The sequence below is a fragment of the Canis aureus genome, chromosome 18, assembly GCF_053574225.1.
Source record: "Canis aureus isolate CA01 chromosome 18, VMU_Caureus_v.1.0, whole genome shotgun sequence".
In the NCBI taxonomy this organism is placed as follows: domain Eukaryota; kingdom Metazoa; phylum Chordata; class Mammalia; order Carnivora; family Canidae; genus Canis; species Canis aureus.
The window spans coordinates 52,845,471-52,869,596 of NC_135628.1; the positions used below are offsets into that span (position 1 = coordinate 52,845,471).

At 44.6% G+C, this 24,126-nt stretch overlaps 1 long non-coding RNA gene across 2 annotated transcripts; it reads left to right on the plus strand.

Annotated features, from left to right (window-relative positions):
* The first annotated feature begins 477 nt into the window (after nt 1–477).
* Nucleotides 478–22,971, plus strand: LOC144289029 (uncharacterized). 2 transcript variants are annotated; one of them, XR_013357107.1, is made up of 4 exons: nt 478–856; nt 13,878–14,091; nt 18,605–18,756; nt 21,881–22,971. It is a non-coding gene; the product is annotated as an uncharacterized LOC144289029 (long non-coding RNA). The 2 variants fall into 2 exon arrangements; XR_013357106.1 differs by having other exon boundaries at nt 480–856; nt 18,605–22,971.
* Nucleotides 22,972–24,126: the final 1,155 nt, after the last annotated feature.

Consider the following 24,126-nt stretch of genomic DNA (forward strand, 5'->3'; position numbering starts at 1 on the left):
GGGGCAGAGGTAAGTGTTGTGTCTGATGCCTAGAACTGGAAGCTCAGTGCAATTTTCAAGTGAGGCTTAGGAAAAATTGGTGAAGACCTTGAAGGAGTTTGACTAAGAGAATTTCCTCAGTCTGGTTCAGAGTAGATTGTTCTTCAGTCACTCATTTTCTGCTGGAGCAGAAACCCCAGAGAGGGTGAGCTGGGAGCCAGCATGAAGGAGGAAGAAGGGGCCCTTTTGCAGGCAGGTAGGGGTTGGCCACCAGCGTCCAGGAAGGGCGAGGCGTCTGGATCGTCGAATCGGACCTCGGGGACCAAGGGGGACCGAGGGCTCCGCCAGGCACCGCCCGCGCCGTGCTCCCCTGGCTTTGGAGGGCCCCTCGGTGGCCGGCCCAGGGTGAGCGCCCCGGACGGCGCCGGGCTGGAGGCCCCACGAGGGGGCGCGCGAGCTCAGCGCCTGCGGTCGAGGCGGACGCGGGGCGGCGGGAGGGCCGCGGGGGTGGAGCGGCCGCAGCTGCCCACACCCCCGGGAGCTCGGCTCTGCTTGCCGAGCCCAGCAGACAACTAACAAGCTTTTGCTGATTGAATGAATGCATTGTAAACTCCGTTACGGGGAGAAACTCGAGGTTTAACCTCTATCCCACCCTATTACATCCGCAGATGGTTACATATTAAAAGAAGCCTCGGGCAGAGAGCAGCGCTCCCTCGGAGCTTTGTGCCCTCGGTTTGGAGACGACGTGCCTGAAGGATGGGATGGGTGGTGGCGCTTAGCGCCTCTCCTCAAAGCCGCCGCTGGGATGGACTCAGGCCCCAGGGGAGCCCCGTACCCCGCGCCGGTTGGCACGGAGGGTGTCAGGGCCAGCGGGCAGGTGAGTTGGCGGCTGGGCAGGGCAAATGGCTTCAAACCCAGGGGGGCCTCTCCTTCCCCACCCCTGGCTCAGACACAGGCTCTTTCTGGATGCTCAGCCCTCCCAGCCTTGGCCATCTCTTCTCCACCAGGCCTCTTTAACCAGCTCCCCCGGTGCCCCTGCCCGCTGGGATGGCAGCGCAGGGCTGGTAGTCCTGCAGACCCGGGTTCAAGTCCCCGCTAACCAGCTGGGTGACGTGCAAGAATTTACTGTTAAGAAAACAAAATCCAGGGACGCCCGGGTGGCTCCGCGGTTTAGCGCCGCCTGCAGCCCAGGGCCTGATCCTGGAGACCTGGAATCGCGTCGCACGTCGGGCTCCCTGCATGGAGCCTGCTTCTCCCTCTGCCTGTGTCTCTGCCTCTGTCTCTGAGTCTCTCATGAATACATTTTAAAAAGAAGAGGAAGAAGTTATTGGAAAAAGTAAAGAAAGGATTGTTTCAGGCAGGGTCTTCCTTTTGGGGAGAAGGGATGGGCAGGGTTTTTATCATGCACATGACTTCACTAGGGCTGATCAGAAAATTTCAGATTGACTTTTCTTTTTAGTTTATTTTTATTTTTAAAAAGATTTTTATTTATTTATTCATTTATTTTATTTATTTATTCTGTGGGACTTGATCCCAGAACCCCAGGATCGCACCCTGAGCTAAAGGCAGGTGCTCAACCACTGAACCAACTAGGTGTTTCCAGATTGCCTTTTAAAAGATCACATTCCTCGAGGCACCTGGCTGGCTCAGTCCACAGTCCGGGGAACAGGGAACTCTTGAAATCAGGGTCGCAAGTCCGAATCCCACGTTGGGTGTGGAATTTACTTAATAAAAAAATATATGTATATATACTTAAATAAAAAATAAGATAATTCCTATTCCTGGAATAGATTGAAACTGTAAGTCTTGGTTTGCTGTTGTGGGGGGCATATGACTCCAGTTTGGGCTTGTTTTTCCTTTTTAACATTAAACTTCCAATCCTCTTTTTCCTCTCAGTTACACTGAGAGATGGGATTACTTAAGGCATTACCACAAGAGTCGCCTGAGGATTAAATGAGTCATTTAGCTTAGTGTCTAAATGTGGTGTCTGTCCCAAATGCGGGGCGACTGTCATGTCAAGCCCATGGGGCGGCCACGGAAGGATTCACCTGAGGCACAACAAAGGAGATAGAAGTTGATTGAGTCCACCCCACAGGGAGCAGAGGAGCGGCTGTCTGCCTGAGGCCGTGGGTAGGGGCTGTTTTTATTTATTTTTTATTTATTTATTTTTTAATTTATTTTTTATTGGTGTTCATTTACTAACATACAGAATAACACCCAGTGCCCGTCACCCATTCACTCCCACCCCCCGCCCTCCTCCCCTTCTACCACCCCTAGTTCGTTTCCCAGAGTTAGCAGTCTTTACGTTCTGTCTCCCTTTCTGATATTTCCCACACATAGGGGCTGTTTTTAAAGGGGGAAGAGAAGGAGGTGTGGTGACATATAGCATTTTCCCTTTTTCGTTAAGTGTGCTTAACGGTACGTAGCCCATTGGTCAGTTGGGCCTGTGGCTATTCTGAGGTGGGCCCCACGATGGGCCTGTCTGGATTCAGCCAGGGGGTGGCCGCGGCCCCTTTCTGCCTTCTACCACACAGGCCTGTTTGCCTAAAAGCGGCCTCTGTGTTTTTAGGCGGACTGTCCCTCTTGGCTAACCTCAGCTGGGGCCACTCTGGCACCTTTTTAAAAAAGATTGTTTGTTTGTTTATTTATTTATTTATTTATTTGAAAGCGAGCAGAGAGCACAGTGCTGGGTGGAGGAGCAGAGGGAGAGGGGGAAGCCGACTCCCTCCTGAGCAGGGAGCCCCACGTGGGACTCCATCCCAGGATCCATGATCGTGACCTCAGCCAAAGGCAGGCGCTTAACCCACTGCGTCACCCAGGCACCCTGGCACCTTTTCTTTGTAGTAGAGGAGGTGGCTTTTTCACCCTCAGCCCATCTAGGCCCTTCAAGGGCAGTGGCTGATTCACCCAGTGCCGGCTCAGTACATGCTCCCCGGGAGGCAGCACCACCGGGGCCCAAACTCTCACAGCCACTGCTCACTCCTGTCCCCCAAAGGCTCTTTGGTTCCCTGTACCTCCAGGTCCTAGGAAGGACCCCTTCCTTCTGCTTTTCCTCCTGCCACAGCCAGATCACAGCCTGCAGCCCTGCGGCTCCTCAATCGTCATAGGCCATCCCGTCTGGCCCTCCTAGCAGCTCCCGGGCTCTGTAGGCAGATGGTTCCAGCAGGAGACCCACCCCCAGGAGGGCTGCGCCCCTGTCACCCGCCTCATCTCACCCAGGCTCCGCTGCTGACTCCTTGCTTCACTTTAAAGTAAATTCTGTGGCTCCCTGCGCTCAGGAGTGCTCATGGTTCTCAGCTAATGTCTGAATATTGGTATCAGAGGCTTAGCAACCAGTGGGAGAGGGCTGCACCAGGGGGTGGGGGCAGAGAGCCAGCCAGGCCCCTTCAAAAGGAACCCCCGCCCCGTGCTTTCCTGCACCCTTGCCGGCTGGCTTCAGCCTGAATCCTAGGAGCATGCTGGTCTCTGCTCAAATGAACCCCCACCTCTGCAACCCTTGTCTCCTTAACCTGCTTTATTTTTTCCATAGCACTTATTACTACCTGACACGTAGATTAGATTTATTTGTTTAATGTCTGTCCTTCCCCATTAATATTTAAACTTCAGAAGGGCACCTGGGTGGCTCAGTCAGTTGAGCATCTGACTCTTGATCTCAGCTCAGGTCTTGATCTCACGGTGGTGAGTCTGAGTCCCCCCTGTTGGGCTCCATGCTAAGTGTGAAGCCTACTTTAAAAAATATATATTTAAACTCCACAAAGGCATGGGTGATGGCTTATTAAAAGATTTAGTTCTGAACTGGGGTCCCTGGGGTGCCAAGTAGGGACTACTACAACAAAAAATGCCAAAGAGAGGGAGGGGAAAAAAACCAAACCAGTGAAACTTTCCACTGAAAATTAGAAGACAGAGGAAAAAAAAAAAAAAAGACATAGAGGAATCCTAATGCTAAGAAAGACAACAAAGTCTACAATCAGAAGGCAAACTCATGAGAACCGCATTAATTTTATAGAATAGGTTGACAAATACTTTTGAATAAATGTGTTTAGGGGCTCAAGAAAGAGTATCTTCTATTAAATAAAAAAATTTTAGAGCTACCTGGGTGCTGCAGTCAGTAAGGCATCCGACTCTTGGTTTCTGCTCAGGTCCCGATCTCTGGGTTGTGAGATTGAGCCCTGTGATGAGCTCTGTGCTGAGCGCAGTCTGCTTAAGATTCTTTCTTCCTCTCCCTCTGCCCCTCCCATTTGTGCTCTCTCTCTAAAATAAATAATAAATCTTTAAATAATTTTTTTTTAAAGAACAGGATGTTCAAATAGGTGAAAATGAACCAAGAGGTAAACTCTTGGAAATGAGGGGAAAAAATTAACCATTAAAAAATGTGAAGTACACATTCCACAATTGAAACATAGAGTATATTAGTGAATCTGAAGATAGTACAAAATAACCTAGAGGGTAGCCCCGGTGGCGCAGCGGTTTAGCGCCGCCTGTAGCCCAGGGTGTGATCCTGGAGACCCTGGATCGAGACCCACGTCCGGCTCCCTGCATGGAGCCTGCTTCTCCCTCTGCCTGTGTCTCTGCCTCTCTGCCTCTCTCTCTCTCTCTCTGTGTGTCTCTATGAATAAATAAAATAAAATAAATAAAAATCTAAAAAAAAACCCAAAAAACAAAAAACAAAACAAAATAGCCTAGAATGCAGTGTGAGGTGAAGAGATTCAAATAAGGTCTAATTAAGACTCATGAATGCTTGAAAGAACCTCCAATATATGAAAATAGGCATCTCAGAAGATGAGAAGGGAGAAGTAATATTTGGAAAGATAAAACCGAGTATTTCCTGGATTGAAGAGGACACGAATTCTTTGATGATCAGTGCACTCCAGGTGCCAAGCAGGGTCAAGAAAAATAAGTGTGCACCTAGACACATGGTACTAAACTGCAGAGTATAGAGAATAATGAGATTTCAGAAACACTACTGACTTAGTCCATTTGGGTTGCTATGACACAGCAGCACAAACTGGGTGGATTACAAAGGACAGAAGTCTAGTTCTCACAATTCTGGGGTTGGAGGCCTGAGATTGCATGCCAATGTGGTAGGGTGAGGGTGCTCTTCTGGGTCTCAGACTTCTTGCCATATCCTCACATGGTGGTAGGGACAAGGGATCCCTCTAGATTCTCTTATGTAGGGGAACTAATTCCACTTATGAGGGCTCCACCTTCATGACTTAAGCTCCTTCCAAAGGCCCCACCTCCAAATGCCATCCCCTTGGAGGGTTGGAATTTCAACATCCAAATTTTAGGGGGCACGAACATTCAGATAAAATAAAGGCCCATCCATTAGACTCTCAGCCAACTTCCCATTAGCAACAATATCTGCCAGAAGACAATGGAGTAATATATTTAAAGCTCTGAGTTTATATGCAGCTAGATTGTCATGCAGGAACAAAGACAAAACGGAGACATTTTCTGACATAGAAAGAGAATTTACCTCCCTCGGGATGTTGACCACAAGAAAGAATAATTCAGCCAGAAGAAAAATGAACCCAAAGGAAGATGTGGGATGCAATAAGCAATTAACTGCTAGCTGTATTTTTATTCTTTTAAAGATTTCATTTGTTCATTCATGAGAGACACAGAGAGAGGCAGAGACAGGCAGAGGGAGAAGCAGGCTCCATGCAGGGAGCCCAGCATGAGAGTTGGTGCCAGGACCCCGGGATCATGACCCGAGCTGAAGGCAGACGCTCAACCACTGAGCCACCCAGGTGCCCCCTAACTGCCAGCTTTAAAAAGAAAGTTTTTGTGTTTTAAAAAGGGGTGAAATTCAAACTAACAAGACAATGAAAAACAGGGATGGATGAGAAGTTGCTGACTCAGCAGGTCCAAGGAGGCCATACTGCACACTGACTGGTTAGCGGGGTACCAGCTCTGCAAACCCCTAGCTTCCTCAAAGGACTCAGAAGCTGGCAGCCCCTACACTGCTGAGACTGGGCGTAATGGGTGGGGGTACACAGGGATAAGTGGCAGAAAGCTGTTCAGGAACCAGTTGGACCCTAGATCTCAGCCTCCCTCCTGCTCCAGCTGCTGAGCAATGCCCATTCCCACACTGGCAGAAGTCTGAGGGATGACTTTTGGGATGGAGAAAATCAAGTTATGAGGGTATGAAGACTGTATCCAAGAAAGAAGGAATTTAGTTAACGCATGCTTTATGAATGCAGAGACTGCCTTGCCTTCTTCCCTACTAGATTCCCAACACGAAAGACCTAAAAAGGGGGCAAGATGAGGCCAACACCAAACGGTCCATCAGAGGACTCTACAAAGAAGCTCAGAGTTGACACCACCACCTCCCATACTCCCAAGGGCTCAGAGCTTCCAAACAGCTCCATGGCTCTGGCTCTTGGTCATAAACACACAAGCAAGGATCATCAGCATCTGAAGAAAGCCTCCAACATGAAAGACAGAGGCCAAAACGACATTACAAGGCAAGCCAGCAGAAACAGACTAGGAAATCAGAAGGAAAAAAATAACAGAGCTATCATAAATACCCTCGGAGGCAAAAGAGGTTTTGCATCCATGAAATGAGAAAAGGATGCAGTTCCGTTTCTGACCAAGGTGCTGAACAAGCACAACTTCTGGCTCCTTCCATAGAGATCAGTGCCCAAGAAGCTGTATGAGGAGAACACCAAGAAGGCTCTGAGGACCCCCTGGGAACTGTTGGGGTTCCTCTCTTTTGTCTCCTCTGCCATCACTTGGGGAGAAATAGTACCTGTTCTGTGCACTCAGACTTCTGGCCCAGGGGTCAGTGGGAGTGAACTAGAAGCCCTCTACCTGTGAGCAGCTGAGGAAAATAGAGACTGATTATCCCTGGATAGTCTCTTCCCCACCCTTCACTCTGCATACCCCCAGGTCTGCTAAATGATGATCTAAGTATCACCTGCCAATCCTTGGGGGGAGTGTGTGTGTGTGTCTGATACAAGAAGTTGTTTTGTGGAGTGCACACTGAGGTTTTCTGATGTCTGGGGCTTTCCACCCCAGAGCTCATCTGCCCCACCCCCCTGTCCACAGAGCTAATGGGGGCTGACAAGCACAGAAGTCCGGGTGTCCTCATTGCCTGACAGGGTAGCCAGAGCCCCAGGGGAAAATGAACACTGAGGAGCACAAATATTTCAAAAGAAAAACAACATATTGGATTTCAGATTCCATCAGAAGCATAAATATTAGAACAGATGGGCCAAATGTTCTAATTAGCCTCATAAGCAGAGAAAGATAAAGGAAGATATTAGTAACATGAAACAAAATAAGAAAACATTAAAAAGGAACCAAGCAGAAACACAGCCCTGGATATGAAAAATGTAATAGTTAAAATAGAATATTAGAAATGGAAAATAGAAGTGTTGCGATAACAGGATAGGGTAATTACAGGCTGAGGAGTGATTTGGAAGGTCTGATTGAGGAAATCTTCAAGAAGGAAGAAGGAAAGGACGAAGAAATGGGAGATGAAGGGCACCTGGGTGGCTTAGTCGGTTAAGTGTCTGACTCTGGATTTCGGTTCAGGTTGTGATCTCAGGGTTGTAAGATTGAGTCCTGAGTCAGGCTCTGTGCTGGGTATGGAACCTGCTTAAGTTCTCTCTCTGCACCCCACCTCCCCTGAAAATAAAGGAAAAAAAGAAATGGAAAATAGAGAAGAAAAACAAAGAGATGTAGAAGTCATTAAATGAAACTCATATTCAAGGAACAGGGAATTAGGCTCCCATTTTGAAGAGAGGAGTGTCCAAGAATTGTGGATGTTCTATCCACCGCATTGGGGGTGGATTTTTCTTCATAATACATCCTGCTTGGGATAAATGAAGATTGATTTATTTCATCAGTTTTGGGAAATTCTCAATTATAATCTCTTCAATTCTCTATTTTCCCCTCTTGGACTCTTGTCAAACATATACCAGATTATCTTATATCTCTTAACTTCTTTTATAGTTTCTATGTCCTTGTATGGACTAAATTATTTGTAATTCCTTGTATTGATCTTCCAGTTCACTAATCTCTCAGCTAAGTCTCCAACTGAATCCAATCTGCTAGTCAGCCCTGAAATTTTTTTAATAGATTTTATTTATTTATTCATGAGAGACACAGAGAGAGGCAGAGACATAGGCAGAGGGAGAAACAGGTTCCCTGAGAGGAGCCTGAAGTGGGATTCCATCCCAGGACCCCAGGGATCACACCCTGAGCCGAAGGCAGATGCTCAACCTCTGAGCCACCCAGGCATCCCCAATCCTGAATTTTTTTATTTTAAAATTATATTTTTCATTTCTCAAAGCACTACATGCATGTCAGGAATGGTCAGTTCCCCCCACTTTTGATAATCTTTCATTGCTGGCCCATTTTTGTGATTTCGTCTCTCATTTCTTTATATTTCCTATGTAGTTACTCTATCCCTCTGTCTAATGACTCCAGTATCCAATATCCTGAGGGATTTAACCCTCTTGTTGGTTGTTTCTCCTCTCACCCATGGGAATTTGCTTTCTATGGAGATTTTTTAAAAAATATTTTAAAGTAATCTTTACACCCAGCATGAGGCTCAAACTTACAATCTTGAGATCAACAGTTGCATGCTCCACTAATCAAGCAAGCCAGTCACCCCTGGAGATTTTTTACTCTTTGAGTTCACATTGATAAATATTAATCTGTGGAAATCTTTGGGCCCTAATTGAGGATAAATTTCTCCAGAGAAGGTTTGTGTTTGCTTTTTCTAGATGTCTAAGGGTGTACTGAATCAGGGCTGGTGTCATCTTAGCTACCTTTGAGGGTCCCAGTTTATTGCAGGATTTTGAGTTTAGGTTGCCTGCCTGCTGGCCAAAAGTTTTTCTTGCACCTCTTACAAGCATGGGCATGTGCACTCAGGACGATTCCATCTCTCCTCTATGCTTGTAACCTTACACTTTGGTTTCAGCTCATGTGGTCCCCTGGAGATTTTACTTAAACTCCTGCAGGATAGACCTGATGGTAGCAACAAGACTTGTCAGGGTATCTAGACTGCTACTTCCCAGAAGTGAAAGTCCTAGGAATTATTTACCATGAAAATATTCAGAAAAACAATCAAACTAATGAAGAGAACTCAGCAAATTGCTGAAAGAGTTTGACATAAAAATGCATAATATTTCTATACATAAGTAATAACCAATTAGAAAATATGACAGAAAAAAGGTCATTCACAATTACAATAAACTTTAGGACACTTTGGAATAACTCTAACAAAAGATATGCAAGATCTTTATGGAGAAAAATCACAAAATATTATTGAAGAACATAAAAGAAGATCTGAATAAATGGAGATTTTTAAATGCTCATGGGCAATATTCATGGGTTGGAAGATACTCTCGTAAAAGTGTCAGCTCTTCTGAGTTTAGTGTATAAATCCTATACAGTACAAATGAAAATTCATGTGAAATCTTTTTGTGGAACTTGACAAGCTTATTCTAATATTAATATGGAAGGCCAAAAAAATTTTTTTAAATGGAAAGCGAAGATAATTGTGAAGAGGGGTGGAGACGGGGAGGGGGAAACTTTCCATACAAGATATGAAGATTTATTATAAAGTCGTACTAACTAAGACAGTGTGGTATTAGCACAGGGACAGAAAAGTAGCCTCATGGATGCAAACAGACTACAGTTCAGATAATAAACTCACTCATATTCGGAAACCTGATATATGAGAGAGGCTGATTATATTAGTAGGGAAAAGAAGGACTATTTTATATGCTGGGACAAATTATTATCTTTATTGGATAATCAATCATCATAGATACCAGACAAAAATTCTTTCTAGAGTAAAGACTTCAATGTGAAAAGCGAAACTTTGTAATTCTTGGAAGAAACCAGAGTAGAATATCTTTGTGATTTCGGATTGGGAAGAGAAGGTATCTTAAACAAGACACAAAACCTCCCAATTACAGAAAATGACCGATAAATTTGACCTCATTAAAATTAAGAGGTTTTGTACAACAAAAGATACTATGAACGCAGTTAACCACAAAACACAGACTGGAGAGACTTTTTGCAATGCAAATAACCAGCAATGAGTTAGCATCTAGAATGTATTAAAAAGTCCTCCAAGTCAATTTTTTTAGAAAGACACACTAAAAAAATGACAAATGGTGCACATAGGCACTTCAAATGGTCAATAAGCCAATCTGAAAAACTGCTCAACATCAAGTCATCAGCAATTGCACATTAAATATACATCAAGCCATTGTCAGTAGACATTTCGTATTAATACACACTTACAGTTTTATGGGTGTAAACTGGTATAACCACTTTCAAAAGCAATTTGGGAAAATCCAGTAGAGCTGGAGGGGTATGTCCTTACTCCCACCAATCCCACTCCTGGACAGATTCCTTGGAGAAATCACCATGCATATGAATAAAGAGACTAAACAGGAATGCTCATCCCAGCACTGTTTAATAATGAAAAACTGAGATCACAAGAGAGTGGATAACAAAATACAAGGCCGCTATTAACAGTAAGTGAACAAGAGCTACATATATCAATGTAGATGCCTCTGAAGCCAGAGGATCTAAATCAAGTAAGTAACAGAAAAATGCATGGTGTCTAATGCCATTTATAAAAAGTTCCAAAATATGCAAAACTAGACTATATATTGTTTATGGTTATGGTTACCACATAAATTTGTAGGAAAAGTATAAAAACATGCACGGGAAGTAAATACAAAAAATGTTAAAAATTGATAAAGCTGAGTGTTTGATAAAGTGGGAGTATGGGTGCTTTATTATAGTATTCTCTTTACTTGTCTCGGTTTTTGAAATATTTATTTTTGAAATAAAAAGAGCACTCCATAGCTGTTGTGGGGAGGGAGTCGAGGGGCAAGCCCTGTTGGTGGCTTTGGCAGTGGTGGCAGTAAGAGGTGGTGGGTGGCTGGGGGAGGGATGTGGCGAGACGGAGAGGGAGGATGGGATTTAGATTTCTCCTTGCAGATGTGGGTTTGTTTTTGCTTCATTTTGTTTTCTCTTGAAAACTATGTGGAGGCTAAGTAAAAATTTTAACGTTTGACCATTTCAAGGGTTGTCACTGAAGTAGGGAAATAGCACCCTTGCACAGCACTGGCCTAGGTATAAGTCTGATCATTGGTTTTGTTGGCAATCCAGCGGTAGCTCCACTGCCGTTCATTCAAACCCATGTGCAGGGAGACCCACGCAAGGACCTTCAGTGTGGCAACATCCCAATGTCCCTTGAAATCTTGAAAATCTTCTGCACAGCAAAGGAAACCATCAACAAAAAGCAACTTATAGAGTAGGAAAAAATATTTGTAAATCATATATCTGATAAGAGGTTAATATCCAAAAGTTATAAAGAATTCATACAACCCAATAGAGAGTATGGGCGCGTACCTCTCTCTCTTTCTCTCAAGTAAACAAATAAGATCTCTTTTTTAAAAATGGGCAGAGGAACTAAATAAACATTTTTCCAAAGAAGACATACAGATGGCCAACAAGTATATGAAAAGGTGCTGAACATCAAGGAAATGCTAATAAAAACTGCAATGAGATATGACTTCTCACACCTATTAGAATGGCTGTCATAAAAAAGACAACAGATAAGTGTTGGTGAGCATGTGGTGTGCACTGTTGGTGGGAATGCAAACTGGTGCAGCCACTACGGAAAAACAGTATGGAGGTTTTCGAAAAAATTAAAAGTAGAACCACGATATGATCCAGCAACCATACTTCTGGATTTATATTCAAAGGAAATGAAAACAGGATATCAAAGATATTTACACTCTCAAGTTCATTGCAGCATTGTTCATAATAGCCAAGATATGAAAATAACCTATGTGCTCCCCAAAATGTGAATGGATAAAAAAGATATGATATATGTGTGTGTGTGTGTGTGTGTATACACACATATATGCAATGGAATATTATCCAGCCATTTCCAGCCGTTTGCAGCAACATAGATGGACTTTGAGGACATTATGCAAAATGCAATAAGCCAGACAGAAAGACAAATACTGCATGGTGCCACTTATATGTGGAATCTAACAAACAAACAAGAAGAGTCAAACTCATACAAACAGAGTAGAAAAGTGGTTGCCAAGGGCTGGGAATAGGAAAAATAGTGAGAAGTTGGTAAAAGAATACAAACTTACAGCCATAAGATGAATAAGGTCTAGGATTTAATGTGTGACATAGTGACTACAGTTGATACTATCATATTGTATAACTGAAATTTGCTAAGAGAGAACTTAAATGTTCTCATTAAAAAAAAAAAAAAAAAGATAAGTAGGGGCTCCTGGCTGGTTCAGTTGGTAGAGCAACTCTTGATCTCCAGGTTGTGAGTTTGAGCCCCACATTGGGTGTAGAGAATTATTTAAAAAATAAAATCTAGGGATCCCTGGGTGGCTCAGCAGTTTGGCACCTGCCTTCAGCCCAGGGCGTAATCCTGGAGTCCTGGGATCGAGTCCCATGTCGGGCTCTCTGCGTGGAGCCTGCTTCTCCCTCTGCCTGTGTCTCTGCCTCTCTCTCTCTGTCTCTCTCTGTATGTCTCTCATGAATAAATAAATAAAATCTTAAAAAAAAATTGATGTGTAAGGTGATGGATATGTTAATCAACTAGATGGAGGCATCCTTTCATGATGTATACATATATCAAATCATCACAATGTTCAATTTAAATATCTTATAATTTTATTTGTCAACTTCTCAGTAAAACTAACAAGAGGGAAATTATCCATTTTCCCATGATATGAAATGTAAATGCACATGTAAGTAATCATCGTTAGTCATCTGACTCTTCTTATGGTGGCTTTTGCCTTACAGACTAGTTTTTGTTTCTACATAGCTAAATCTATCAATCTTTTTTTTTTTTAATTAAGTAATCTCTATGCCCAAAGTGGGGCTTGAACTCACAACCCCAAGATCGAGAGTCATGCTCTCTCCACTAAGCCAGCCAGGTGCCCCTCTCAATCTTTTCTTTTATGGCATCTAGGTTTTGTTTTGTACTTTTTTTTTAAGATTTATTTATTCATTTATGATAGACATAGACATAGAGAGAGAGAGAGAGGCAGAGACACAGGCAGAGGGAGAAGCAGGCTCCATGCCCGGAGCCCGATGTGGGACTCGATCCCGGGACTCCAGGATCGCGCCCTGGGCCAAAGGCAGGCCCCAAACTGCTGAGCCACCCAGGGATCCCTGTTTTGTACTTTAAAAGATTTTCTTTAAGTTATAAAAATTTCTCCTATGGTAAAAAAAAAAAAAATTAGATCAATATGTATCACTTTGAGTAGATCTCAAAAGACAGTGTTCAGTGAAAAAGAAAAAAATAAAGCCCCAGATGATATGTATAGCAAAACTTGGTTTATGTAAATAAAACTGCAGAACAGTTACATATTTTCTGTGAACACAATTATGTACATAAAATGCATTTTAAACAATTGGAAGGAACTCATCAAATTCATAATAGTGTTTCTCCTGGTGGTTGTGGAAGTCTGAGGAGATGTTAGCTTTATTCATTATGTCTCCATTTTCTTGGTAAAGGACACTATATTCATATGTTATTTATATACTTTTTAAAGGTATAGACATAAAATGTAAGAAGGAAAAGCACAAATGCCAAGATGTTTTACAGAGATTATTTCTTAGGGGTGAGAGCATGAACAATGACATCCAGGGTGAACGCTGGCAGAAAGGGCAGTGATGGGATGCCTGGGTGTGCAAGGTGGCAGTAACTGTTAGAATGGAGGAGGGGGTGCTCCCAGGCAATGACTCAGCTTCCACTGGGTGCCAAGGTTTCAAATAACCCTCCTTGCAGTGGGTTTTGGCCAAGTCTACCCCCTGTGCTCTTTTCAGGTAAGGCTCCTCCTCTTCTTAGGAAACTCCTTCTCCCTCCTCTTTTATTTCAGAATACCACCTGATGGCTCAGCAGCCTAGCACTCTCTGCCCCTCTGGGAAGACAGAAGCCCCCTACCCTTCCAGAGCAGCAAAGAAAGGGTAGGCAAAGGGAAGACAGCCGGAGCTCTCACACCTGCAGCAAAAGGAATGGAAACCATGCAACACCTGGCAGACAGGTAGCAAGAGCTCACCAGCATAGCCAAAGTGCCTTTCTCCAAACACCAGGTAAGCAAGTGATAGTGATAGGTGTCCAATAAATTGAAGAATTGCTGATTTAAACAAAGTTAAACAGGCTTATTGAGGGATTTGCCTGAGTCTTTAAATTCTACTGCACCTTGTGGGTTTCTGAGGAGGGTTTTACACTAGAGGACAGCACACGGTTCCCTTAACTTCCTGCACGGTGGGGCTCATGTTCAAGGAATACATGTTAAGTGTCTTGTGGAGCTAGAGTCCCAGGACGCCATATCAGGAGTAGATGATATGATTATATTATAGCAATTTTGATTATCATTCTTTCCCTTATGAAGCCCTGGGCTTTTATTTTTTTATTTTTTTATTTTTTAAAAGATATTTATTTATTTATTTGTTTGTTTGTTTATTTATTTATTTATGATAGACATAGAGAGAGAGAGGCAGAGACATAGGCAGAGGGAGAAGCAGGCTCCATGCACTGGGAGCCCGACATGGGACTCGATCCCGGGTCTCCAGGATCATGCCCTGGGCCAAAGGCAGGCGCCAAACCACTGAGCCACCCAGGGATCCCCCATGCCCTGGGCTTTTAGACTGCAGCTGAGCATGGAGGGGCCCTTAAGCCCAAAGCACACAAATTCATCCTCTTGGGATAGATGGGTGATTATTAATTGTGGAAAGAGGGAACAGGACACAGGTCCCATATTCAAATCATCTGAAGAACTCCTTCAGCCCACACCATCTCCACTTCCCTCCTCCTACCCATCTGAGCACCCCATGGCCTGGGTTCTTGCACTCATCCCTGAATCTCTAACTTTCAAATGTAGGGGCTGGTGCAGAATAGGTGCTTAGCACATGTTGTTTTTACCATAATACAATTCTTTACCTGGCATAGTGTTTAGAGAATTTTCTTATTTCTATGGTGAAGTAGATTAAAGTTTCTCAACTTTGATAAATAGATGATTGAGTTTGGCTGGTTGGGGGGATAGATTTGTTGACCTTTATTTAATGAAAAATGTCAGACATAGGTAAAAGTAGAGGGAATTGTTTGATGAACCCAGTGAGGGGATTTTGCTCACTCACAAGGTTAGGTCAGCTTCTAACTTGTTGAGTGGGACTGACAAGCCAAGAGACAGAGAGAGGGAGAGAGAACCTCGAGGCAGGGTGGGGTGGGGGAGGAGCAGAGGCAGAGGGAGAGAGAGAATTTGAAGCAGGCTCTATGCCCAGTGGAGAGCCCAACTTGGGGCTCGATCTCACAACCCTGAGATCATGATCTGAGCCAAAATCAAGAGTCAGATTCTTTTTTTTTTTTTAATTTTTATTGATTTATGATAGTCACACACAGAGAGAGAGAGAGGCAGAGACATAGGCAGAGGGAGAAGCAGGCTCCATGCACCAGGAGCCTGATGTGGGATTCGATCCCGGGTCTCCAGGATCGCGCCCTGGGCCAAAGGCAGGCGCCAAACCACTGAGGCACCCAGGGATCCCTCCATCACCACAGTTAAGATACAGAGCAGTCCTAACCCCACAAGGATCCCCTTCCTCCACATCTCCAGTCAGGGGTTTTGAGTGCATGATGTGAGAGATTAAGAAGGGTGGAGGGAAGGGCAAGACCCAGTGTGACAAAATAAGATATATATGATCTCTGTCCTAGTTCCTGGCACAGAGCTCCTATAACCTTTGTAATTTCCTAAGAGATAGGGATGCTATGAGTATCTTTTGTTCTAACATTTGGTCTTTGACCCAGAGCGTTTTTATTCTAATGAGGAGACTCTTGGTGGCTTGTGGGTAAAGGCTGGCCATAAGAAAAACTAAGCCATAATCATGAGCTTAGAACTCTCCACCCACCCTCTATTCTCCGAAGAAGGGAGAAGCATGGGAGATGAAGTTAATCTTTGATCTTACTACATGATAAGGCCTCCACAAAATCCCTGAGGTATGGGGTTCAGAGAGCTTCCAGGTCGATGAAGGCATCCCCGTGCTGGGAGGGTGACATACTCCAACTCCATGGGAACAGAAGCTCCTACATTTGGGACCCTTCTGCGCCATGCCCTGTGGACCTCTTCTTCTGGCTGTTCATATGTATGTATCCCTTATCATTTCCTTTGTTAACAAACCAGCAAACATAAGCAAGTGCTTCCCTGCATCCTAAAATGGCAAAACAAAGTATCAAACATGAGGAGAGGATTATGGGAACCCCTGATTTGTAGCCAAGTTGGACAGAAGTGGAAGTAACCTGGGACCTACTACTTGGCAATTGGTGTCTGAAGTGAAAGCAATCCGGTAGGACTGAACCCTCAGGCAGTTAGTGTCAGAGTTGAATTCTAGAACATCCAGTTGTGTCCAGAGAATTGGAGAATGGGTCATTGTGGGTAAACCGCCCCCCATATTTGGTGTTGGAAATGTTGAATAGAAAGAGGAAACAGTGAGTGTTTTGTTTTCCTGAGGCAGCTGTAGTAGGAGAGGCACTTCGTGGAAAGAACAGAGAAGATTACAGGGGGTTATCAGTTGTGTGGTGACTGATTGCAGCTTCTCCATTTTCCCCCAAATCTAAAGAATCACCCATCAATTCATTTAGAGTTGGATTTGGCTAGGAAGGGTGTGCTGAGTGCTGACTCGAGTTCAAGTGAAATCTCAGCTGAAATCCACTATGACCTAGACAGGGATGGGCAGGAGGTATTATCTCCATATTGAGAGCAGCAAAAGATTGAACAGAAGGGATTTGCCCAAGGTTATACAGCAGGTAGGCAACAGGCTCTGGAAAAAATCCAGGTTTGGAATGCACTGCTCCCTGGGCTCATGTCTGGCTAAGTCAATCAAGACAAAAACAAACTCAAAGTTTCTGTTTCTGGCCCAGGACAACTCCTGCTTGCTCCAGCCCAGGGGTCTCTCAGTGAATGGAGCTACCACCAAGTCATCGTTGACTCGTGTCCTGCTTTCACCTCTGCATCTTGTAAATCAGCATGTCTTAGACCCCAATACCTTCTCATCACCTCCACCGTAACCACGGGAGTCAAGCCTCATCACCTCCTGATGGATTATTTTGCAAAAGCCTCCTAAACAGTTTCTGGTTTTGTTTTTAAACTCTACCCCCAACATGGGACTCGAACTCACAACTCCAAGATCAAGAGTCGCATGCCATACTGACTGAGCCAGCCAGGGGCCCTCTAACTAGTTTCTTTGCTTCATTTGTCCTTCAGCCCGAGTGATCCAAGTTGGGGGGTTGACCAGCTGCAGCCAGAAAGCCAAATCTGGTCCATGAGCTAAAAATGATTTTCATGTTATTAAATGGTTGGAAAAAAATTCCAAAGAATAATATTTTGTGATACATGGGAATATGAGATTCAGATTTTATTGTCCATACATAAATTTTATAGGAATACAGTCATGCTCATTTGTTTATGTATTGCCCATGGCTGCTTCCGCAGAGCTGAAGAGCTGGTACAGTGATCATACTAACTACCAGGGTCATCATCCCCTCCCCAATCTCCTCCGAGGGCTTCCTCCTCCCCCCAGAGGGAGACCCAAAGTCCCAGAGGTGCCCCCCTGCCTCTCTGACTCATCCCCTGTCCTCCGACCACACCAGCACCACCGCACTTACGTCTACTGACTTTGGGTCCCCTCCCCTCATTCATTGTGTATGCTAACCTTTCCTCCTCAGGAATGCTGTTTCTCTCTTGTGATGCTCTTCTGTTCTGTGTAACTGGCTCCATTTTCTCCAGGTTTCCACTCTTTTTTTTTTTTTTAAGATTTTATTTATTTATTCATGACAGATACAGAGAGAGAGGCAGAGACACAGGGAGAGGGAGAAGCAGGCTCCCTGCAGGAAGTCCGATGCAGGACTTAATCTCCAGTCTGAGGATCTTGCCCTCAACCGCTGAGCCACCCAGGTGTCCCTCCAAGTCTCCACTCTTATGTCACCTCTTCTGAGAGGCCTTCCTTGACCATATCTGCCCCTGTCCCTCCATCTCATTCCCTCCTCAACTCCTCCATTGCACTTTTGTCTGTCTACTTATGCATCCTCTGTCACCCCCACCCGGACATAAGCTCCACCTGGGCAGAGCATATATTAGATGCTCAAGGATTGTTTGCTAATGAATGAATGAATGAATGAATGAATGAACATGAGGCCTTTATTGGCCCAGGAGCTATGTGTCCATTTCCCTAACAGGGTTACTTCTGTCCTAGGGGACATATTCCCATCAACTCCTCCCTAGTATTTTTTTCTCCTCTTGCGCCCACTGCTGTTACTAACCGCCATCAGTTCCTTTCCCGAGGAAGTTGTCAGCCTTAAGGTCATTCTGCAAAAAACCAAGGAGACAGCAGGTACTTAACCAGTTTAAGGAAGAAATGTCTCCCCTTCTCAGCAGGTGAAACGGCTCTTTCTTCTATCAAGAACCCCAATCCGTAAAAAAAGATTAATCATATAAACATTCAAGTTTGGTGACTGGTACAAATATAGAAAGTTTCAACTCACTTCTTTTTCTTTTCTTTTCTTTCTTTCTTTCTTTTTTTTTTTTTTACATGATTTTATTTATTCATTTGACAGAGAGAGCAAGAGACTGCAAGCAAGGGGAGTGGCAGAAGGAAAGGGAGAAGCAGACTCCCTGCTGAGAAGGGAGCCTAATGAGGACTTAATCCCAGGACCCTGGGATCATGACCTGAGCTGAAGGCTGACACTCAACCGACTGAGCCACCCAGGTGCCCCCCATTTCTTTTTCTGAGTAACAGGAAACAACCCCAGCCAATGGACATGGCCAATTGCAATGCTGCAGACAGCTGGGGGTATGAATATGTGAAAGGTACAGGGCATGGGGTAAATTGGTTAGATTATGCCCCAGTAAAACAACAATCCCCAAATCTCAGTGTCTGAAAACAACACAGCTTAATTTCCTGCTCACATTACATTTCCATCAAGGATTGACAGAGCCCATTGAACATGGTGGTCACCCAGGAACCCACGATGGCAGAACAGCTGCCAACTTGAACGTTGCTGGTTGCTGTGCCAGAAAGGGACCTTAAGCTCTGATGGAGAAGTACAGAGCATTTGCAGCCACTAGCCAGAACTAGTCACATGGGCTCAGCTCCCAGTCACGAGGGACGAGAGAGCAATCCTATCCTGTGCCTGGAAGGCAGAGGGTTGGGAATATTTGATGAACAGCAGTAATGACAACCACACAGGGTGAAGAAAATTTGTTCTCTTTAGAGGAAAAATAAGACCAGGGAAGGATAAGGGAGGGCAAGAAAGATAGAAGCTAAGGAAGAAAGGCCTCAGAGGCCCCCACGGGCATGCCAGTCAGCCTAGCAACTGGTCACACTCATTTGTTCACCTGAGCTGTAAATTTCTGTGTGTCATCTATTGCCATGGTGTTTGAAAAGCTTATTATGCACTATACAGAGCTCTTCAACTATTCTTTACTCTTACACATTTATAGCACCCTTCCAAATGGGTAAGTCACAGCAATCCTCCTCAGGTAAAATTATTCTCCAAGCCCTCGCTTCAGTGAGCAGGAGCATATAATCCCTGGGTGACATTCCACACCAAGGCATAAACTCGGGAACAGGCACAGTTGCTCACAGTATTTCACACATACCTAGCACTAATGACTGCAGATCAGTAAAAGACAACTCCGATTTCTCTTTAGGGCTGACCCTAAAATGTATTTTCCATTTATATCCGATCCCTCTGGTTCAGTCAGTAATTTTCCTTGGAGCAGTGTTGTTCAATAGAACTTTCTGCAATGATGGAAATGTTCAGCACCTGCACCATCCCATACAGTGGCCACTAAATACAAAAGCTGGCCATGGTGCATTTGATTCCAAGAGCCCCTTCTGACTCACACTGCCTTGGTTCAGCTCTCCTATCCAGGGAATATGTCTAGACTGTTCCTTATAAGAGTGGCCTCTAATTGAATGGGGTAGGGGGAAGTGGACTGCTGCCCAAGCGGTATTATTCCATGGACAAGCTGGCCAGAGCTCCGGAAGGTGGCCCACATGCAGAGACTTGGAGCAGTGGTGACTGGCTAAGCCTATCAGACTGCTTTTCCTGGAATTTTAAAAGGCTCGGCCAAACAGCAGTGAGAGGAGGCGGGAGCAGGCAACTAGAAACAAAGAGGTGGTTGAGAGAGATGGATTCCTGACAGCTGTCACGGTTCTAATCCCAGTTCCCAACCGCTTAGATCCTTCAACAAACATGAAAATAAAGTACCCTTTCCCTTAAGGCGCATGGATTGACTATTTGTTCTTTGCCTCAAAAGAAATAAGTAATTAAAATTCCTCCAATTCAGGGTCTCTCAATCTGGCACTATTGACAGTTGGGGCTTCATAATTCTTTGTTGGGGGGCTGACCCCTGCATTGCAGCATCCTTAGCTTCTACCCACTAGGTGCCAATAGCACTGCCCGCCCACCCTCTGCCTGTCATGATAACTAAAAATGTCTCCAGACATCGCCAAATGACCCCTGGTAGGCGGAGGCAGGGGAGGGTGTGTGTGCAAAAACCCCGACTCCCCACCTCCTGGAGAATCAACCCTGCGGAACTGTATCCCAAGTCGACCTCCTCCGGCCTCCTTGAGGACAAAAAGATAAAAGCAGCCCCGTTTATTCCTAGCAAATTCACAGTTCTCCCTCCCTCTCTTCTCCAGGCTAAATAAAGATAGCTTTTTTAGTCTTTTTCCTAGAGTCTGTTTCACAGATATTGATGGCGACATCTAAAGATGAGACTAGAACCATTTGGTTGAGAGGGACTCTGTTCCCTTAACTCTACCTATTTATAGAGACAGGGGAACAGACACATCCACGCAGCCCTGTGACAGTGGCAGCTCTGTGGTCAAGGAAGTAGCATCTCAGAGCTCAGTGCTGGGCTGAGCCATTCTTCCCGTGAGCTGATTCAGACCTGCTGAGCCAACAAACTGCTAATTTACAAAAAAGGGAAATGATCCTTCAAGGCCATTGACATTTATGTCTTCCCATCCCTCTGAGTATTTCAACTGTTTCTGCAGTCTCTCCACCTGGTATTCTCACAGATACCCAAACTCAATCAAAATCAACCTCCTTGTCTTCTTCCTCAAATCCGTGCTTTTTCTATTGTTTCCAGTGTTTTCTATTGTGTCCACCCCGTTTCTCGAATCAGAAGCCTGAGAGTCAACCTCTGAATGGATGTAAAAGGAAAAGAGTCTGGAGATACAAGAGTCTGGAGAGTGAGATCATGGCCAACTCATGGAGAGTTTTGTGTGCTGTGCTAAGGCCTTTCGTTGTTAATGTCTACCTCCCCTTGCTCATCAGCCATTTCCTCACTAACTTCCCACAGTTTGACTTGCATCCCACCATATTCACACATCCCACCCACAGGGAGAGGTTTATACAGGGTGTATACACCAGAGGGTCAGAAATCCTGGGGCCATCTTAGAATTCTACCTCCCACAGCCCCTAGGCCTGGACCCGACTGCCCCTGTTTCAAACTCAGCATATTCAGAAACAAATGCTTTCCTAAACTGACTCCATGTTTCAACTTCACCATTTAAGGAAATGAGGCAATGGCACAGACTGTTAGCTCTCCCCTCACTATCTAAATCCCTCTTCTTTTATAGAAACAGAATCTACTTCTACCATGGCCGATATCATGGAATTTTTAGCTGGGTACTTAGAAAAGGCCACTTAGAAAACAAAGATCACACTCTTAGCATCTCTTGCAAATAGGTGTGGTCACAAGACTCATTTCTAGAAGTGGAATATGAGTGGAAATGATGAGTGGCAGCTATAAGGAATCTTCCTCAAGTGACCCTGCCTCTTTCCTTTTGCCAGTTTTTCATTCCTTTCTCCATACAGATGCTGGAACTCAAGTGCCACCAGCTGGTACCATGAGAATAAGGACCACACCCCAAGATGGCAGATGAGTGAATTGTCAGAACCCTGGATCTCCAAGAACTTTGTGGAATAGGGCTGCCTTCCCAGTTTTGAATTGCAGATCTCTGGACATACAACCAGTAGAGAAAGAAACTTCTATTTTGTTTAAGCCATTGTTGATTTGAGTGTCTAATACTCAGAGTTTAATATAATCCTAACCAACATGGGGGTTATTTCTTTAGTCTCGCTAGACTTGAAAACTTAAATATATTTTTCTTCCCTCAATCCTCTAAGCTCTTATGCCCACAAGGTCCTAAGTCCTGTTGATTCTTCCTTTGCGCTTCACCTCACACTCACCCCTTCTTTTGTAATTTCCATGGCCTGCTTTGATCCCAGCCTGTTCTCTTGACTCCATCTCTCTCCCTCCAAGCAAGGCTGCATAACCTCCAGATTCCTGAAGTGTCACATTCATCATGTCACTCACCATCCTTAAACCCTAAAACCTGGGGTCCTGTTGTGTTTAACAGGATGAAGCCCCAACATTTCACCCTGTCATTACACTGTTCCATAATATAGCCCCAAAGTTTTCAACTCCTCCTTCCTCTTATATGGATCTTCCCCAATATCCAGGGGGGTATGTTGTCTGGGGAGTCCCCCAGACAGCCCATTTTGTCCATCACTTTGTGCTGGAGATCCTCAGTCCTGGTCACACATTAGAATCATCGAGAGCTATTGAACATGAGCAGAGCCCAGCATTTTAGCACTCAACACATGAAGGCATTATCTCCTGTGAGCCACAAAGCAGGTATGTGAGATGTAAGTACTCTCATCATCACCATTCTACAAAAGAAACAACAAAAAATTTAGGAAGTTCAGGATATTAGTCCTGGTCAGAGGGTCAGTGATCAGGGATACAGGATTCCAGCAGAAAGGACTTCCCTCTAAACCACTACTGTGTAGTCCCTTGAACTATATTAGAGATAATTACAAATTAAAAATAATTTCTGATAGCATGGAACACGATTAATTGCCAATAAATCACAAAGTACAAGTGAACATTTAAAAACTACAAATGGGGATCCCTGGGTGGCGCAGCGGTTTGGCGCCTGCCTTTGGCCCGGGGCGCGATCCTGGGGACCCGGGATCGAGTCCCACGTCGGGCTCCCGGTGCATGGAGCCTGCTCCTGTCTCTGCCTCTCTCTCTCTCTCTCTCTGTGTGACTATCATAAATAAATAAAAAAAATTTAAAAAAAAATAAAAAATAAAAAATAAAAACTACAAATGCCTGGTCCTCACCTGAGACCATTGGAATTTTGAAGTTTCTTGAGAGTATGGCCTGAATATCTTTATACCATCTTCAGATTTATTCCAAGGTGATTCTAAAGTGCAAACAGAGTTGAGATCCATTGCTTAATACAGTTGCTCTCACCTATCTGTCTTCCTTTCTTTCCCACTCCCCACTCTAGGCCCTACTTATCTTTTGGGGTTCAGTCCAAGTGTCAGTGTGTAGCCGGCCAGTTTTCTCCAACCTGAATGATCCCTTTTCTGAATGTTGGTTGCAAAATTTGTCCACACCAGCTGAGCTGGCACCTACTCCACCTCTCAGTTTGAATCCAACTCTTGGCTTTATGCCACTGGATCCTTGGCAGGTTTTCCAAATTTAATCATTTGCTGCTCAGCTATCTTCACCTCTGCCCAAAAGAGCAATGAGCACAATTGCTCCTCTATCAGAAGCAAGACCTGAACTTAGGGTCCTGCAATGTTGTGACCTTGGCTCAGCTCTCCCTTCCCAGTAATTGGAAACCAGATATGGGGAAACAGATTGTGGCTAAGTGGGAGGAACACCAGCACAGTGGAAGAGAAGAAAGTGGACAAGGATTTTCCAGGACTCTCAGATTCAGATGTGGACATTGGCAAAATGATGATGGGGATGATGGTGCCTCTAGAAAACAGGTTGGACCCATGTACAGGGAAATGTTGAGGGCAAAGCCTCAACTGTCAAGGGCAGGGGCTGGGATAACATTTGATGGTCAAGGAACAGGTACTGAGAAAGCAATCTGAGTAAAAGTGACATGTGACTAATTGAAGTTGTTGAATGATGGAATGAATGGATTTTCACCTGTGTTGTTAGGAAGCATTTAGGGGCTGTGGCATCCTCGCTTAATACAGAAAGCTGCCAGCCAAGAGAAGCTAAGAAGGCATAAGATGGAGGGCCTGATGTGGAAGAG